This window comes from Equus przewalskii, chromosome 15 (assembly GCF_037783145.1).
Source record: "Equus przewalskii isolate Varuska chromosome 15, EquPr2, whole genome shotgun sequence".
NCBI classification, from domain to species: Eukaryota; Metazoa; Chordata; class Mammalia; order Perissodactyla; family Equidae; genus Equus; species Equus przewalskii.
Window position 1 is genome coordinate 75,912,302 of NC_091845.1, and position 19,512 is coordinate 75,931,813.

The 19,512-nt window shown below is 48.6% G+C and overlaps 1 long non-coding RNA gene and 1 pseudogene across 1 annotated transcript; one reads left to right on the top strand and one right to left on the bottom strand.

Moving 5' to 3' along the window:
- The first annotated feature begins 10,502 nt into the window (after positions 1-10,502).
- LOC139076210 (uncharacterized) lies at positions 10,503-19,132 on the top strand. Its single transcript, XR_011527588.1, has 6 exons — positions 10,503-11,334; positions 11,712-11,806; positions 12,283-13,005; positions 13,353-13,500; positions 14,433-14,672; positions 17,550-19,132. It is a non-coding gene; the product is annotated as an uncharacterized lncRNA (long non-coding RNA).
- LOC103557062 (multifunctional methyltransferase subunit TRM112-like protein pseudogene) lies at positions 16,766-17,161 on the bottom strand (annotated as a pseudogene).
- Positions 19,133-19,512: the final 380 nt, after the last annotated feature.

A 19,512-nucleotide genomic window follows, 5' to 3' on the forward strand; every position in this document is an offset into this window, starting at 1 on the left:
CAGGAAATCCGAATAAGAGGGAGCGAGCTCTAAATTTAGCTCAAAGCTCATGGCCTCCCTGGGAAAAAGGCAGGCACGCTTGTTTATTTAGTTCTCTGTGTCTGACAAAAGCGAGTAACGCAGAATCGAAGGTCTGGCGAAGCGAGGTGCCATGTGGAGGGGAAGAGAGCCTTAGAGAGACCCGGGGCTAAGGTCCAGGGCGGACGTGGGACGAGACATCACCTTCTTTGAGCATGAGCTGTCTTATCTGTAAAATAAAGGCAGTTATTGAAAGCAGGGTGCCAGGAAGGCTCTCCCCACTTCCTGGCTCCTTATTCCAGGAGGCAACGTGTCATGGGGACCTTACATAAGATCCAGTGGGTAAGAGAAGAGACAGTGCCATCTGGAGAAATCCACCTCCTTCCTGCTGGTGGCCCCATCATCTCTCAGGAACACTCCTCCCAAAGGAAAGAAACATACCCCTGGGCCCTGGAGGTGGGAGCAGAGAAGCGTTCCTGGCCTGGGACTGAGGGTCCAGGCCCCAGGGCTGCTGAAGCGGGGAGTTCTGTCTGTGTCTGCAGCTCGTCTTGGAGCGGAAAGCTGGCAGCCCCAGAGGCTGCTGAAGGAGCCTCCGTTCCTTGGAAGCCAGACACGACCACATTCCCTGAGGCTGGCCAGCTCCTCTGTCTGGACCGTCCCACTGTGTTCTGTGGAATCCCGCTCCCTCCGGTGCCTCTTCTGTGGGACTGCTGTCCTCATGGGACCCCTCTCTCATCGCCTCGTTTCACATCAGGCCTCCCGGGATGGAAACTCAGATTACAAAATTGTTTCTGCCTGCTCACCTCTCATTAAAACTGTCTCCACTCCCACCCAGGCAAGGCCTTGCTTTCTTCTAGGGACACGGAGAAGAGGAGCAGGGAAATACATTCTCAATAAGGTAACACCAATAATAATAATAACGACAGCAGCCAACATTTACTGAATGTTCACGTGTATGAGCACTTTACAAGGATTGTCTCATTTAATCCTCAGGACAACTCAGTTCTATCTCTATTTTACATCAAGGGAAATTGACACTCAGAGAAGTTCAGCAACTTGCCCAAGGTCACACAGCTGCTGCACGGTGGGGAAGGGAGTCAATTCACGACTTATCCATGTAGTCGTTACTTCAGGCTTTCCCTAATGGGGACATTCCATTGCGAAAGAGCTCTTAACTTTTGTTGTGCAAAGGGAAGCCCTAATTGTAAAATGAGCTATTAGTGGAAGAGGTATTTGGGTTAATGAGTACCTTCCTAGGGCCTCTGAGATGACATCATGGGCATGTAGCCTCTCGGTACCTCAGTTTCCTCATCTATACATTATACTCAGGGGTTGTTGTGAGCTGTCAATGAGTTATTGTGTGTAAAATACTTAGAACAGTGCCTGGGACAGGTAGGTGCTACAGGACGATGATTATTAACACAGTCATTATTGTCAGGTGGTGGCCTCCATCTCCAGCCATGTCTGAGGACAGCCCTCTTACAGGGGGAGTAGGCGGGGTCCCAGGAGAAGGAGAGCAGCAGGTGCCCCCCTGCACTCCCATGTTCTGGCTCCTCTGGGCCACTAGACCTCAGCTGCCGGAGAGGAACGAGGAGCCCAGGCCACGCGGGTGAGAGGGCTCCTCCCGCCAGGCCGCTTTGGGTATTTCCCAGCATCCCGGGATACAGGCTGCTTGTGGTGCTGATGCTGATGATGATGCTGGGCCAAGCTGGGTGTGGTTTTCAGTAGCAGAAGGAGAGGAGGATTCTCTGGCATGCCTCGTCTCTGAGGGGGAAGGATGGATGGTTCACAGAGCTGACTGTCGGCTGCCACCTCTCAGTGCCTGTGTCCTGTCTCCTCTCATCCTTCTGTCCTTAGTTGGACAGTTTGGTGCCCGGCAGACAGGGCCTTGGTCGAGGAACCGTGAGGAACAGAGACTCTGCCCATGCTGCAGCAGCATGTGCCCCGATCCTCCTCACGGCTTGGGTCCACAGCTCGTCAGTTATGGCTCCCTGCTGCCCTGAGTGGGGTTCCCACACAGGTCTGGCCCTTCTGGGATATTCTCTTGGTGGCCCCTGCATTCATGTACATCTACAACCCGACTGCCAGCTTCCGGGAGCAGCTGTTGAGCATCTGACTCCTGCTCCGCAAGAGCCCTGGCGTCACAGGGCACAGAGGATCCTTGGGAGCCCGGGCTGCAGTGGCCGTCAGCTTCCCTCCTCCTGGGGAGGATGGGCCATTCTCACAGATTTGTAACACCCCAGGAAACTGAGAAAATGCGGGGTCATTTGGTGGATGCAGATTCAAACCCATCACAATTTCCAGATATTCCTAATTAACCTAATTAGTAAGGTCAATTGGGGTCAACCCTCCACAGTGCCAGCTCTTTCCCTGTATTATTATTCCATTCAGGAAACACTTCCGGAGCACCCAGTACAAGCCAAGCACTACTAGGGCCTAGGAACCAGAGGAGAATCAAGGAGGCGCAGCCCCTTTCTCCTGGGAGCTGAGGCCCAGAGGCATGAGATCCAGGGGCAAGATGCCATGCCACCACGTGAAGGTGGAAAGTGGGGGGCAGGAGGACAGAGCCACGTGCACGGCCAGGCACAGTAACTAGCGCATGTGCTTTGGGCTTGTGCCCACTGAGAGCCAAGTCCAAGCTCTCCCCTTCATAGCCATGTGGACATGGCAAGTGAGGTGACCTGTCGAAGCCCCAGGTCTCACCTGGAAATCAGAGTTGGTACCTGTGCAGTAGCCCTGCTGTGAGGAGTATGGGGATGGATGTGTGTGCACGTATTAGCTGACTTCCACATGGCAACAGACCTGTGGCCAGGTGCTATTATGGACTTTATTGTACACTGTAAGTGCTTGACGCATTTTAGCTGCTGCTGCTGTCGTTATCATTATTATTGATGTATCTCAGATTAAGGAATGACAAACTCTATTGGCAGATGGCCAGTAAAGACCCTACAGGAGAGATGAGATCTCTGCAGAGATCTGAAGGGTGAAAAGATGTTTGCTAGGCCATCGTGGGGGAGAAGAGCATGGCAGACGTTGAGATCAACGTGTGCCAACAGCAGGGGGTGAGCCTGGGCATGGAGTGCTCAGGAAGCGAGGCAGCACCATTTCAGCCTGCCTGACTGCTCCCACGAACATTTCATTCCCTTCCCTCAGGCTTGTGGAATGGGAACATGGAAACATGTTCCTGCCCACTTCCCATAGGAGATGCCCACATCCACCCAGTCCCCTGCCGGCTCCAGCCAGGGTGGGCTGATGGGTCCCTACGCTGGGGATCTTTCTGTTCCATCTGCAGCTCCGGCCAGCAGAGCCTGGAGCCCGCACTCAGCTGGTGTGCGGAGAGCTAATTGGCAGGTGAGGCATTGCTGGAGGCCAGGCATCCTGGCCCGGGCTGTCCCTGACTCTGTGGCAGATGGCCTGCCTTCTCTGGCCCGTCAGAGACACCCCCTCGCAATTACCGCTCCACAGCTGCCACACACACAGGTTAGCCGCTGCTTCGAACGTGTGCCTGGAAGATTATGTAACCCGCTGGCAGGAGAAAGCCACCACCCTTGGCAACTTTAGCAAGATTAAATGTGTCAATAGTCGGCTTTGAATATGAAATAATGCAAATGTCTTCTTAGTCTCATTTGAATTAAAAAAAGTCAGGATTAGTTCATGTTCTGTCTGAGACGCTATAGATCGAGAGCATGTTTAACTCATTCATTCGTTCTGCAAATGGATATTCAGGGCTTAGTATGTTCCAGATGAATGTGATACATGGATAATGAAACACAACGAACGATTCCTGCCCTCCAGGAGTTCACATTCGAGGAGAGTGAGACAGACAATTAATAATAAACACAATAATTACACACATTCCCTAGTACGACAGAAGCTGAAAAATGTCATGGAATAAATTTAAAAAATAAAGCAGGGAAAGCAGATGAGGAGCTGGGGTCGGGGGCGATGTGCACAGTCAGTAAGGCGGCCACACAGGCTTCCACCGAGAAGTCGGGTTTCGCGTAGACTGTGCTTAGGTGCCTTCTCACTCCCCTGGTTGACGGTGTTTGGCAGGCGGGTCTGGGTGAAGCGGCTGAAACTGCTCAGGACTGTCTTGTGATGTCTTCTCGATCCTTATGGGGAACTCGCTGGGGAGGAGGAGAAGCATATCCTTCCCACATAGGGTGACCAGCTGTCCCGGGTTGTCTGGGATGGAGGGGTGCCCAGGATACGGGAGATTCAGAGCTAAAACCTAGGAAGTACCACGCAAACGGGGGCACATGGTCACCCTGTCCCCACACCGTGTCTCAGTAGAACCTTACTTATAATCCAGCCCCAGGAGCCCTCGGCCCAGCCACTCAGAGCGGACTAGCTACCCAAGGCTCCAGCCCTGTCTTACCCATCTTTAAAATCCCCCGCTGCCTAGTTAAAAATCTTTCTTGCCTTAAACCCAATCATCTCGTTTGATAAAGAACCTGGAACTAAGAGAGGTTTGAGATTTCATCAAGATCAAACAGCAGAAGAGCTTGCTCCTCTCTCCTGTGATTTTTGGCCTCCCTTTGGGGCCCGGAGGAAGAGGGAATGAGCCCCATTTCCAGTGTGCTTTTGGGAGACTCCAGGGAAAGGGGTCTTGCAGACATTGTGGAACTGAAAACATCTGCCTCAAGCGATGTTGGAATATTCCCCAAAGATTTCCATTGTTGAGGCTCCTCTGGGGTCACAGACATGCCAGGTGCATTGGATTCAGAGCCACTCCAAGACAGGGCTTCCGTGCTCAGCTGAGTGCTCCTGGCACTGAGCAGAGGGCTGGCCTCTGGGAGGATGCCACTCCACATCTTGTTGGTGTTATCATCCCATCCATCACCAGGCCCTTTGAACCCAACTTGTGCAGAACCAAACTCAGCAGTCCCATCTCCGCAGCCCCTAAACATGCCCCTTCTGCCAAGCTCCCACTGCAGGGAATGGTCTCAAAGGTCTCGCCATCCTCCATCACCCAAGCCAGAAGCCTGGCTGACTCTCCTCTCTCATTCATGCCCGCAGCCCGTGAATCACTCAGGCTTACCTCTGTGCTACCTCCCAAACCAACCCCTTGTCCTCATCCCCATGGCCGCTGCTCAAGGCCAAGCCACCATAGTCTAGCACATGGATGACAGCAAAGCCTTCTCATTGGTCTCCCTGTTTCCTCCACCAATCTTCTTCAACACCGACAAAGGGATCTTTTTTAAACGTACTCACCTGATTCTGCCACTTTCTTCCTTAAAAGACCTCCAGTGGTTTTCCACAATTGATTAGATAAAATCCAAACTCCTTAGCATGGCATGCTGTGCCCTCCAGAATCTTATCTGCCTACCACTCAGGCCTCACCTAGCCCCATTTCCCCACTTGATGCTCTGATTGGACTCAGTAACTTGACATTCCTCAAGAGGCTTTGTCACTCTGTTTCACTCACACCACTCCCTCTGCAGGACCCTCCCTTTCCATCTTATTTCAAGACTCAGCTGATGTCACCCTGCAGAAGACTTTTCCTGACCCTTCTAGTCATCACTGGTGTGCTGTGCCACCAACTGTCCTCAACACCCTCCCTGGCTTTCTAAGCTTGCCCTTGCATCACAAAGGCTGGAAGTCTGGAAACTACATTACCCAGATTCCCTTGCCAGCAGAATTCCAGTTTCAGTTCTTCAAATGAGAGGCTTGTGCATGAGATTTGGAAGTCAGAAGAAAAGGATAAGTCATTATTTACTTCCAGGAATGGCAGGGAGATGCATGGGCAGATGGCAGCTTTCGGTAGCTCCTTCACGTCCTCATTTCCTGAAAGCCAGCAATAGTTTTCCCTTGTCGTTGCTTCTGTAGACCTCCTAGCGGTTTATAAGATGTGAATCTCTTGTACTAAATCCCTCCCTCTTGAAATATGGAGAGTGGTTTCTATTTCCGACTGGATATGTCTGCTCCCTGCCTTCTCAGGTATATTTAGTCTTTACACATCCAGGACCTAACTAGGATCTGGAGCTTAGTAAAGACTCAATATTGTCGTCACTAAGTTAAATTGAGTCATGAGAAGAAGTAAAAATACCATGGGTCATTTTACTCCTCATGGCTACTCCATGAGTCATGGCTCTTTGCTCACCTCCTAGCATCTGTTTCTCCCCATCCTCCTTGTCTGTCTTTGTAATGTCAGGTTGTGTGTTGAATGAAATACAACGAAAAGAGAAAAACCCTTGCAATATGACAGTCATGGGTTCAACTCCCACATCTGTTACGTACCACGTGTGTGATCTCAAGCAAGGAATTAACTCCTCTAAACTTCAGCTTTCCAATCTGTATGGTGAGACTAATTATGCTTTCAAGAGTACTTGTGAGAATAGACACTCAATAATCACCAATTCCCCTTCCTTCCAAGGTAGAAGAGACATGGACTTTCTGAGATGAAAGTGGCCTTAGAGATTATTTGTAACCTCATTCCTTTGTTTTACAGATGAGGAAACTGAGGTCCATAGAGGGAAAGTAACCGGCATTTGGTTATTAAGTATTATTAATAGTTATTAAGTGGCAGAGTGAGGGCCAAGATAAACTCTCCTGACTCCAGGTGCAGTTCGTTTTTCTACTACAGGTATAGATAACAATAATGACGATAATGACAATAAGAACTTCATGACTGCAGAAGGACATAGATGGGCCTTCCCTCAGTCAAGGTCCCCAAATAAAGAAAATGTAGAGAAAACCCCCTTTCCTCCCCAGACGTCCTATGACATACATGGATAAGCATTTGTTGTTTGGCTACTGAGGTTTTGAGGCCGTTTGTTACCAGGGAATAACCTGGCCTCTCCTGACTGATATAGGATGTGAGCTGCATGAAATCTTGGTGTACAGCTGATGTGCAATACAGCAACTCAACCTGCAGCCACAGCTAGTAAGATGCATGGGACTCTGACTTACCAGAAACATCGACGTTCCACGTGGCAAGTGAGAACTGGGGTGTGAGGCAGGGCTTTGGATTTGGGAGTTGTTAGGGCCAGGCACTGATGGAAGGCACGGGCTCTCCTGTCTCAGCAAGTGTTATTTTGAGTCTTGTGTTAAGCCATATCCAGGACCAAGAAAAGTACGTGTGAGCCAACCTCGGATCCACGTGTCTGGTTCATGGCTTCTTGGAGCCGCCTCCTGCCTCATGCTCTCACACTGGCTTTAGATAGGTCTTTACCTAAGGTCTGAGCATCCTGGTGGATTCAGGGACCTGAAATGTGGGGTTATCCTCAGGGAAGCAGAACATTTTAATCCATAAGTGGACAAAGAGGCTTGAGGATTCAGGTTATAAAAGGCTTACGCCATTGTCCTGGATTCAGGTGCCAAAAAAATCAAATGGAATTATTCCAACTCTTTTGCCCAAGAAAGGGATTAAAAGCTTTAGCTAGAAAGAGTTTGTGATGAAAGCAGCTGGGGAGTCCCTGCTTGAAGACTGGGATGGCTGCACGCGGGGGCTGAAGAAAGTGCATAGATTTGAGAGGGGAGATGGGAATGACCTGGGAGAAGGACTCCAGCATGTGAAGGGCAATTTTCAGGATGAGACACTCATACTATTGGGAAAGCGGGCCTGGCACCGGTTTGGAACAAATATGCCGGAAAACACGTGCAGTTGGTGTTAGAAGGGAAGCTAGGGGCCATGTAGGAAAGTCACGGCTGAGTGAAGCCCAGGTTAGATGTTGGGGTCTCCCCCTGACCATGGGCCCTGTGAGGGTAGGAGCTTTGTCTTGCTTGCTGCTGTATCCCAGCATCTGGGACAGTTCCTAGCGCACAGTAGGCCCTCTGTAGATATTTGTTGGATGAACGACTGTTGAGACAGTACATCCTGGCAGCCTTCCTCTTCTCAAAGAGGAAGTGACAAAGATAGGATATGTTTGAGTAATGAATACTTTTTCCCCCAACCCTGGCTTCCTCTCTTGCTATGGGGGACGTACCTGAGAACTCAGGAGAAGGCTAGGACCACAAAGGTCTGGGCCTGAAACAAAGAAATAGGAAAATCCAGAAAAGCACCAGGATCCAGCAAACAATTCCAGCCCTACATGTGGCAGACAAGGAAAGGGGCGGACTGAAGTGGCAGGCGTAAATTTCACAACTTAGTCTGAAAGGAGGCAGGCAACTCCAGAGGGAGAGAGGACGCCAGGGGCCTGTCCCGCTGCTGCAGGAAATGAGGCGGCGGAAAGAAGACCTCAGAAGGTGAGCAGAGGCGAGGATTTGGAAAGGAGCCTACGGCACGAAGAGGTGGTCTTCTCCAGAAGCATCAACAGCAGCTTCAGTTGTTGGCCCTCCTGCAGCTGAGTCAAAAACTAGGGAGAAGGGTGGTCTTTTTGTTTTGTTCCTGGTTTCCTTTGCCTTGCAGAAGCTTTTTAGTCTGATGTAGTCCCATTTCTTTATTTTTTCTTCTGTTTCCCTTGCCTGAGTAGACATGGTGTTTGAAAAGATCCTTCTAAGACAATCTCAAAAAGTGTACTTCTTCTAGGAGTTTTATGGTTTCAGGTCTTACATACATGTCTTTAATCCATTTTGAGTTGACTTCTGTGTATGGTATAAGATAACGGTCTTCTTTAATTCTTTTGCATGTGGCTGTCCCGTTTTCCCAACACCATTTATGGAAGAGACTTTCCTTTCTCCATTGTATGTTCTTGGCTCCTTTGTTGAAGATTAGCTGTCCGTAGATGTGTGGTTTTATTTCTGGGCTTTCAATTCTGTTCCATTGATCTGTGTCTGTTTTTCTGCCAGTATCATGCTGTTTTGACTACTATCGCTTTGCAGTATATTTTGATGTCACGGATTGTGATGCCTCCAGCCTCACTCTTTTTTCTCAAGATTGCTTTGGCTATTCACAATATTTTGTGTTCTGTATAAATTTTAGGATTCTTTGTTCTATTTCTGCGAAGAGTGTCTTAGGGATTCTTGCATTGAATCTGCAGATTGCTTTAGGTAATATGGACATTTTAACTATGTTTATTCTTCCAATGAACAAAATGAAAAGACAACCCACCAACTGGGATAAATATTTGAAAATCATATGTCTGACAAGAGGCTAGTTTCTAAAATATATAAAGAACTCATACAACTCAACAACAAAAAACAATTCCATCAAAAAATGGGCAGAGGATGTGAACAGACATTTTTCCAAAGAAGATATACAGATGGCCAACAGGCACATGAAAAGATGTTCAACATCATTAAATATTAGGGAAGTGCAAACCAAAACTACAATGAGAGATCACCTTACACCTGTCAGAATGGCTATAGTTAACAAGACAAAAAATAGCAAATGTTGGAGAGGATGTGGAGAAAACGGAACCCTCACACACTGCTGGTGGGAATGCCAACTGGTGCAGCCACTATGGAAAACAGTACGAAGATTCCTCAAAAAATTAAAAATAGAAATACCATACGATCCAGCTACCCCACTACTGGGTATTTATCCAAAGAACACGAAATCAACAATTGGAAGAGATTTATGCACCCCTGCATTCACTGCAGCATTATTCACAATAGCCAAGATGTGGAAGGAACCCAAGTGCCCATCAAGTGATGAATGGATAAAGAAGATGTGGTCTATATATACAATGGGATACTACTTACCATAAGGAAAGATGAAATCGTCCTATTTGCAACAACATAGACGGACCTTGAGGATACTATGCTAAGCGAAACAAGCCAGTCGGAGAAAGACAAACACCATATGATTTCACTCCTACGTGGAAGATAAACAAACACACGGATAAGGAGAACAGATTAGTGATTACCAGACAGGAAGGGGGTGAGGAGAAGGGTGAAAGGGGTAAAGAGACACATATGTATGACAAATAAAAACTAGACTGTTGGGGGTGAGCAAAATGCTGTTGCTGTAGAAACTGACATATAATAATGTACACCTGAAATTACACAATGTTATAAACCAATATGACTGCAATAAAATAATTTTTTTAAAAAACTAGAGAGAAGGGAAATGCCCTAATAGACAGGATTCACAAGGCGCACGCAGGGGGCAGAAGCAGCAGCCAGTGCGGAGCAGGCCAGGGCGTACCCAGGAGGCAGGTGACAGTCACGGAGAGGAGTGGGTGTGAGAAGAGCAGAGCCACACACACTTGGCTTGGGCAGGTTCCTGCTCAGGGGAGGGAACAGGTAGGTGAGACTGATGGGAGGAGGCAGCCCCTGGGGTGCCAGGAACATGAGGCTCAAAGGAGAAATGGGAATTAGGACGTTTTATAAACATAGGTTGGACGCCGGAGGAGCCTGAAACTCAAGTAAGACCTGGAGGCAGGGGGTTGCCCCTCGGCAAATGCCAGTTTACTGGCAATTCTAGGGAGTCTGAAACCCAGAATATTCTCTTTCTGTGTCTCACATTTGTTCTCTCCATCTCCTTTCCCCCAGATATCACCAAGCATCTGCTACACCCCATGGCTGGCAGCAGACACGTGTCGCTTGGCTAAATTTGGTGGGTGTGGGGCTGGGGCTGGGCTGCTCCTGGGCGCCCTGTTGACTTTCCTGCTCTTGGAAAAGTGGACACACGAGGGACTTCGGATTGGATAACTCGGACCGGACCTCCGTTTTGCTCCAGGAGCCACCCCCACTCCGGGAGACGACTGGAGAGCAGCTGCTCCTGGAGGAGACACGCCGACTCCAGCTGGGGAGCCCCGCTGGCTGAGACTCCAGAGAAGTCAAATCTGGGAGGGAAGGCCTTTCATTTCTTTGGATTTTAATTTGCAAAAGGAAGGGAACTCCCGTGTTGAGCTTTGATTTCTTTCCTAGAATTTAATAAGGGACGGGGCGCCACAGAGCTCAAGTCCAGGGTATTTTTAAGCTGTTGGTATCGTGTTCCCTGGAGTATTTTTATGCTCTCATGTGGTGTTTGTGGTACGGCTTCCTCTGCTGAGCTATATCAGACAGCGTGGCTTGAAATCTGAGATGGGAAACGTAATCGGGGTGAATTTTTGGCCTAGGGTGCGTGGGGACTTGGAATAATTTTACTTAATACCCTGTTCTGACCATTTCAGAGGCTCTGGGCTAACAGCTGAAGCACCCACCCCACAGGGCCTGGGCAGTGATGGGCGGCATGGCCGGAAGCTGTGAGGGCACCCCTGAGAGCACAGGTGTCCGGGGCTGACTATAGGCTTGGCTGTTTAGCCCACTGGCTAAGTGGACAAAACTTGGATGGAGTTCGGCCAGAACCCTGATCCCACCTGCCTTCTGTTTCCATGGAGGAGAGGCTCTCTCCCTGCCGTCTGCTCACTCAGTTGTCCCAAGGACAGTGGAGTCGCTAACATATGGAAAGCTGCGTGCTGACCAGGAAGTGGAGTGGGAGTGTTAAAGGTAGCGCTCACAGACAGCAAGCTAACCCATGAGGCGCCTCTGTGGGAATTTGAAAACGATGCCCCATTGGGCAGGCAGGTCCTGACAGGAATAGGGCTTGGTGAGGAGATGACATATTTGTGCAAAGACAAATGAGCCCCTTTAGCTTTTGCATGATGCTTGGAGTGGAACCGGGGCTACACTCCAGTTCCCACTTGCCCCCTCAGGGGGTGCTTTTGTGCAGTGCACAGACTGCACAGCCATACGTAGCCACCCTGCGTACCTTTTCCTAATCAGTCACCAGAGGCACTTGCACTTGAAAGTGTCCACTCCACAGGGAGCGGTAGGTGACATCTGCCTCTGGAACCCCAGCCCAGACCTCTGCTCTCTCTGTTCAGCTTCTCAGGGCCTGTGGTCTTCAAGTCACAAGCAGGCAGTGAAGAAAATGGTCCTCTTCAGCCCAGCTCATCCAGGGGGCTCCTGTGCCTTGGGGGTTAGTGAGTACCTCTCTGACTCAGCAGTAAAACATCCACAGGTCCCTTCCTAGCTAGCGTCTTGTGTGATGTTCTCTGTCGGCCAGAGCCTAACAGGGCAGGTCAGGTGAGAGGACGAATGAATCAAACTCCATCCTCATCCCTAAGAATAATGATAAATAACAATATTCTCTCCTTGTATAACAGCAACATGGGGGCAGGGGGTGTTCAAAAGCCTTTTTTAAGGTACTTTTACCTTGTGGCCTCTGTCAGGAATGAAGGATGTGTAAACCCACACTTGGATCCATTAGAGGAATCACTTTTGCCTCTCTCTGAAGCCCATCACTGCCTGGGCTGAGAAACCCTATTTGTGTAACAGGGAACACACCATGACTGGGGGAGCCTCCTTACGACAGGGCTCTCATAAGAGAGATGGGGAGGTGGGGATAGACCAGGTGATTAAAGCAGAATTTTAACCAGAATGTTCCTCCAATAGTCAGGCCAAGCCTGCGCACGTATGACACGATCCAGAAGAGTTCTTTAATCAAGGGCTTTATGAGACGGACAAAAAAAATGGATGGAACGTGGCCGAGCCGGACCCACACACAGAGAGGAGAGATAAGGACTCCTGTGTTTGCTCTATGCTTAACTACAGGAGAGACGCCGTGGGTTCTGATCACACTTTCAAGTCCTGTAAGGAACTTGGGATAACCAGCCTGCCTGCCTGGACTCGCCTCTTTCAGCCTCCTCCGTTCCAGGCTGTGGGTCCTGCGCTCCAGAGCCGCCTGCCCTGGGAGTCCGCTTTTTCCCTCCAGGTGGTCAGGGCCAAGATCCTGGTCTGGGTTTCTGCAAGTCCTCAGCGTTCCTCTTCTGAGGAGGCTCCGCAGGATTCTGCCTTGGGTCTAGCTCAGGAAGGGCTACTGAGGCTGCGGCTATGCTCCTCTCTAAACTGACGCCCAGGTGCTGGGGTTTGTCAGGCGAGTGTCTCCTGGGACCTGGACTTTCAGTGCTAATGCTGGGGACATTCCAGGCAACCTGGGGCGTGTCGGTCACCCTACCCACTGCCCCGATCCTTCCTTCATCCTAGGGGCTGTGTTCTCTGCATCCGGGGAGAAGTCTCTGCGCGTTCTAACGCCGCCCCGTTGACCTCTCATCTTCCCCACTACCCACGGCTGAGGCCTGAGCCTGCTACGTGACTGTGCGCCGCGGAATGTGGCGTGTGAGTCTGAGTGATCGTGCGTAATTAAACGGAGCTCTTTCCTTTCTGTGTCCAGAGTCCCTCTCAGCCACAGGCGTCTGCCAGGCCTGCCTGAAAGGCTGTTGAGGTGTGCCTGGGGCTCACTCTAGCATCCAGCCCCTTCAGGCTTAGAAGTTTTGCTGTTTCTCTGGGTTAAAATATCATCTCTGCTGCTTCTATGGAAGACTGGCGTTTCTCTCTCGGTTCAGATTTGTTCCAGGCCGAACGTTCTGATGTTGGTCTGGGACTCGTGTCGCTCTCCTCAGTTTCTCTTGTTTCCTTGGTGCTCACATGGCCAACTAGGACGTTTTGGTTGTGTTTTTGGTTAGGAGAGGCTCGTCTGTTGCCACGGCACCTACAGTCATACAGAACCTTCCAGCGGTAACCACGTGACTTGATGAGACAGCCAAAATGCAATTTATAGGATCTGCTGGGAGTCATGTGGCAAATCCACGCCTATGGGCTTGGCGAGTGCGGGTAAGGCACTGATACCATCAGCTCCGGGCAGAGGTAATCTGTTTGCAATTCCAAACTCATTATTTCTTTATTTGCATTCAGTATCGCAAAGCCATTCATGAGAAACATATTTTTAAAGCATCATTACTATAAAATTTGTTAAACCGAGTGTAAACATTTTATCAGCAATATGTTCTGGAGGGGTTTTTTTCTCCTTCTTTTTCTTTTTTGTTTTTTAACTGAAACGTTATTTCACAGCTGCCTGACTCCCAGGCTGGGTCACAAGTTAATGATGTCTCTACCTTGGAATGAACTTGGGCTGTTGCCGGTTGTTCTGTCGTGAATTAGGCCATACTGAGTTTTTCATTCCTTATGGTTGCGGCAGGAGGCAGTGCATCATCATTATGAAGCTTTCTTTTTTACTTTATCTTGCACCATCAAGTGTAATCAGAGGACCAAGAGAGGGCCTGTGTCCCTCAGAAGGCTATTTCAGGCACAAAAACATTCAGTTTACTGGTCTCGGGGGGCCTTAGTGCTCCCTCCACGAGGCAGTCTACTCGACACAAATGTTATCCAGACAGCAGAGATGCTCTTGAAAAGAGAGACATTTCAAAGGGTAAAGCCAGATTCCTGTTTGGCAAACGGCATCCAAAAGTTAAAATGGCTGTGAGGGGCTGGCCCTGTGGCCTAGTGGTTGAGTTCGGTGCACTCCACTTTAGCAGCCCAGGGTCGGTTCCCAGGTGGGGACCTATACCACTCGTCAGTGGCTATGCCGTGGTGGTGACCCACGTACAAGAGGAAGATTGGCACAGATGTTAGCTCAGGGCAAATCGTCCTCAGCGGAAAAAAAAAAATGGCTTTGACCCTTTGACCCTGGACGTATTCTGATGTTACAAGTTTTTAAGTTTAGGTTCATAAGTTTAGGATTCAAAATTGTGTTTGTTTCCTCCCAGGCATGCTGTTTGCGAGTACAGAGCGGCACCAGAGAACAGGAGTGACTTGTGCTCAGAACAATTCAGTCATTTCCACGTAAGGGGGAAATGATCATCAGACATGTGGATCCATCGCAGTCACCTGAGTTGGAACCCTGGCTGCATTGAGCTGTGTGGCCTGAGACAAGTTACTCAGCCTTTCAGCTTCATCTTCCTTACCTCCAAAGTGGAGATAACCATGCTCATTGTAAGGATGAAAAGGTAGGCCAGATAAAAATTTCGGTCGTGGTTTTTTGTAGTATTATTACTTTTTCAGCTGTTTCTAAAGCTGTCATCGTTCAGGTGGCTGTGCTGCAGGGATCAGTGGGTGCCAGGGCTGTAAGAGCAGGGCCGTGAAGACCATCGCAGATTCGCTACCGACGAGAACGACCTCATCTATTCCAGTCTGTCCCCCACCACAAGGGTATTAGCTGCCCTGTATGTTTGAATCATCACTCCAAATGGATTTCTCTATACATGCGTTCCTCACCCCAGCCCTGTGGCTAGGACAGACCTGATTACCCACAGAGGCATTAAGAGAAAAGATCACTTTGAAGAAGAACGTAGACTTTTATAGATCATTTGGAAAGCAACTGCAGCCAGATAACAGCTAGCTGTATGCTTTGCCCGCAGTTTGAAGAAGGGCCCTTGGGGAGTGTGTTCCTGATACTCACGACCTTCAGGGCTGTGGAAAGGGAACGCCGGCGTTTATGCGCTCCCTGAGCTGGTGTGAAGTGGGGCGGGCCCCAGAGGCTCTGGGCTAGGCTGTGATTCCCAGTCCTCCATGGAGACTGGCCTCACCCTGGGCCCCATGTGAGTGGAGGCAAACAAATACAGTCTCAGCATCAGTACTTGGGGCCTGGTGGGCCCATTGGTGGGCTGAATCCTTTTTTTAAAAATGCTGAGTTTCTGTTCTCAAGGCCCTGGTTGCAAGGCCATCTCCCAGCCACCAATTCTCAGGCTTACCTATAATATGTTAGCTGTTGTGCAAAGTCTCAGGGGACCATGGTCTCTGCCATCAGGGAATTGGTAATCTGGTGGGGGAGATATGCAGGGAGATAGTTAACTACTGTTCTGACGATAAATGTTCTGAAAGAGGGAATATTATGTGTGAAGAGGGATCTAAAGAGATCCCGAGTGATCAGAGAGAGCCCCTTGGGAGACAAAGTTCCTGAAGGGTGAGTAGGAATTTGCTAAGTGAAGAACGAGTAAAGGTTTCATGAAAGAGAAGTGGTGTGTGACAATTTCAGGAGGTGGAGAATGCACAGTGCATTTGAATCACTGAAATTAATTTACTCCAGTTGAAGGACAAGCGCTCGCTGGGGTTTGGAGCGGTGAAGTAGCAAGATATACACCACAGAGGAGGGCAAGGTCAGGTCACGCACGGCCCAGGAGAACACAGAAAGGAGCTTGGAGTTGATTCTGACGACAATAGGAGAGCCACTGCAATTTTATGAAGAGGAACGGTCAGATTTACAGTAGAGAAATTCATTCTGCGGTGTGGAGTGTGGACGTAGGTGAGACGTGTTGACGGCCTTAAATAGGGAAGTGACAGTGAGTAATGGATAGTGGAGCAGAAGTGTATCAGGCTGAGGAAGATGAAGGAGTCAGAACTAAGACCTGGGTTTCTAGACTAAGCTGTTGAGAGGTTGGTGGTACAGGATTCCCATTTGATTTTTCTTTTTTTTTAAGATTATAATTCTCTGGTCAAACGGTCTGTATTTTTATATATTTTCTGGAACCTAGTAATTATAGTTATTTTAAAGTATACGTCTGATGACTCCAATATCTGGATTGCCTGTGGGCCTACTGATATTGACTATTTTTCTCTCGGATTTCACAGACTTGGTCTTGCTTCCTAGCATGACCGTTAATTTTTATTTAATTCTGGACATTGTGTTTAAAAAGTTTTAGAGGGCTGGTCCCATGGCCTAGTGGTTAAATTCGGTGCACTCCACTTCGATGGCCCAGGTTCAGTTCTCGGGTGTGGACCTATGCCACTTGTCAACAGCCATGCTGTGATGGTGACCCACGTACAAAACAGAGGAAGACTGGCACAGGTGTTAGCTCAGGGTGAATCTTCCTCAGCAAAAAAAAAAAAAAAAAAAAAGTTTTAGAGACTTGAGATGATTTTTGCCTCCTCCAGAGAAGAATAAGTTGTCACTGTTTTCTTCTTCTTCCTATTTTTTCATTTTGAACCTTTAACGAGAAAAAAATATATATTGATACCAAGCTCAAGGAAAAGTGTGTTTGGTGTGTCACTGGGTCATGACAGAGACAGCAAACAGGACATCCATAAACAAAGATACACATGGTCACTGAATGAAAAGTTGGTTCCTGGCGTGGTTCAGTCTCAGTTTCCTCATCAGCATGCTGGGGATCCTGCGGCTGATGGGGAGCAGATGTCCATATGCTGGACGTTGCAGGATTCCCTCCAACACATCTGTCTCCTGCAGTATGTGCATCTTCCTCGGAAATTTCTCATCACGCTCATGCCCGTGTATTGGTCCTTTGGGAAGCTTGATCAGATGCAAAGTATTGGTCACCTCCAGAAATGCCACCCATTCCACCTTGGGGATCATATGTGCCACAGAGTCGGCGTTGAAGTCCTCAGGGTTGATACGGACCTTGGTGGCCTGGAGGTGCAGGGGAAAACCATGGGGCCCCACCCCCACACGCAGGCTCAGCAGGTTGTAGGTGAAGAGCTTCATGTCACCACAATTGCTTTCGTCAAGCTGGAGCCAGAAAGGGGATAAGAGCTTCTTGCAGCAGCTAGGATACTGTTAGATCATCTTGGTTCTGGGGAGGTCTTTCTATTTCTGGTTTGCCCTTGCTCCTAAGACACAACTTTTCTGGGGACTCAACTGAACCCCTGAGTGTTTACGGAGCCTTACTCACGGCAGGCCCCAAACTCCAAGCTTTGTCTCCCAGCACTGAGAGTCTACAGCATTCCCTGCTCAGGTTTTTACTGTTGTGGCAGCTTCTTTCCCCTTGGTTTCTCTGTGTCTCATCCAACACATAGCTTGGAAATCAGAAAATGACTCAAGGGAGATCCAGCTGGAATATCAGCTTACCTCTCTGGGGTTCTTCTTTCTCCAGGGTCTTGGGCCTCAGTCCTGGTTTCTCTGTAGCTTAAACTCCAAGTTTCATCTGTCCAGCCCAGCAAGACTGCCATAAGCGCTGGACTACTGTCAATGTCATTGTTGTTGCTGTTCTGTCTCTGCTCACGCCGGGAATTGATAAATGACTCAAGGAGAAAAAACTACGTTGAACATAGGCTCACCACGTGAGTCTCGGACACTTTGGTTATTCTCTGATGCCATCAAACATCTGATTTTGGATTGCAATCTACCTCTTACATTTTGTGTTAGTCAGAGACTCAGTCTGATACAATCTACTGTGTCTTAAGGAAGTATAAGTCTGGACTTATACTTAACATATTTCTTAAATGTGTATAAACACAAAACTAGATTCAAATTCTCATATTAATAGGCTCATACAAATAAAAACCAAAACAAATTAACAAATTTAAACCAACTTATAAAATTTGGTTAACCAATTTTAAAAATTGATTAAGTACAAGGCCAATAACATTAAAATTATTGTTAATTTAATGTAATGAATGATGGGTTAAGATACGTGACTACCTCCTAACATCAGGTTTTTAATTGTGCTATGTGATGACTCAATTCTCCTCTTTTCTCTGTTCCAGCAACTAAATAACTTAGACTCCAATTTATACCATGTGCCGTGACATTATTTGGCCTTCACTTTGCATAAACATTATATTTATGCATAGATTCAAATATGTTCTTTTCTCTTTGGCTCTGAGCACTTAAAATAGCGTTCTTTGGCTGTAACACAACGGTAGAAATGAACACAAACGTAGGCACTGAAATGGCACGGCAGTCCTGGCATCTGGGGGGTCATCTTGATGTTTCAGGATGTACTTATGTTAATGTTCTTAGATGACCGTTGAAATGGAAACACAAATCTGAAAAATTGGACTCCAGTTATGGAAACCGCTCAACCATGGGTCCCAACTCTCCTCCCTCATTGTTCTCAGCCTTTTCACACCCACAAGTGAGAATGCACCAGGCCCACAAACCCCCGGCTGAAAGCTCCAGGATCCCTTGCAAGTAGTCTACACTCACGGAAACCCTTCCCAGCCCCAGCCCTGGGCCAGCACCCGCCCCTCCACCTCATTAATAAGGAGCAGGTGGCTGAGGCACTGAGGAATCCCCAGTGACACAGGGACAACCTCAGTCTCAACCTAGTATTTCCCTTCTTTCAAAAGGTGTGCATTTGTGTGTGTGCGTATTTGAGAGAGAGAGTGTGTGTCACGGGTTGGGTTTTGCCCTTCAAAATTCGCATGTTGAAGTCTTAACCCATAGCACCTCAGAATGTGACTGTAATGGAGACACGGTCTTTAAAGAGGTAATTAAGTTAAAATGAAGTCATTAGGGTGGGCCCTAACCCATACAACTGGTTTAAGGACTTCTAAGAAGAGATTAGGACATAGAGCTACACAGACGGAAGAGCATGTGAAGACACTAGGAGAACGCGGCCATCTACTCGCCAAGCAGAGACGTCTCAGAAGAAACAACCCTGCCGACACCTTGATCTGGGACTTCTGGCCCCTAGATTTTTGACGAAATAAATTCTGTTGCCTAAGCCACCCAGTCTGTCGTCCTGTGTTATGACAGTCTTAGCGACTAACAGAAAGACGGGGAGGGAAGAGTGGAAGAGAAATAAAATGAAAGGGAGAGAGACGGGTTTGGCGGGCACGCAGACGAGATCCTGGGGGTTGATGGGTGCAGGGAGCAGAGGGCAAGGCCCAGGGTGCGCCCCGGTCTGGCTGCTTCCCACTCAGAAAGGGTCTGTGCTTTCAGAGAGGGCCAGACACTGCCTGGAGATTTGGGACTTTATTGTGGGATCTGTTACACAATGGCAGGGAGAGGCAGTGGGCGACACTGCTTTTACTTAGCTCCTGGTCTCTGTTCTGGGCCTGGCTGACCATGGGGTTGAACAGACAGGATGAAAAAGCCATAAATCCATAACC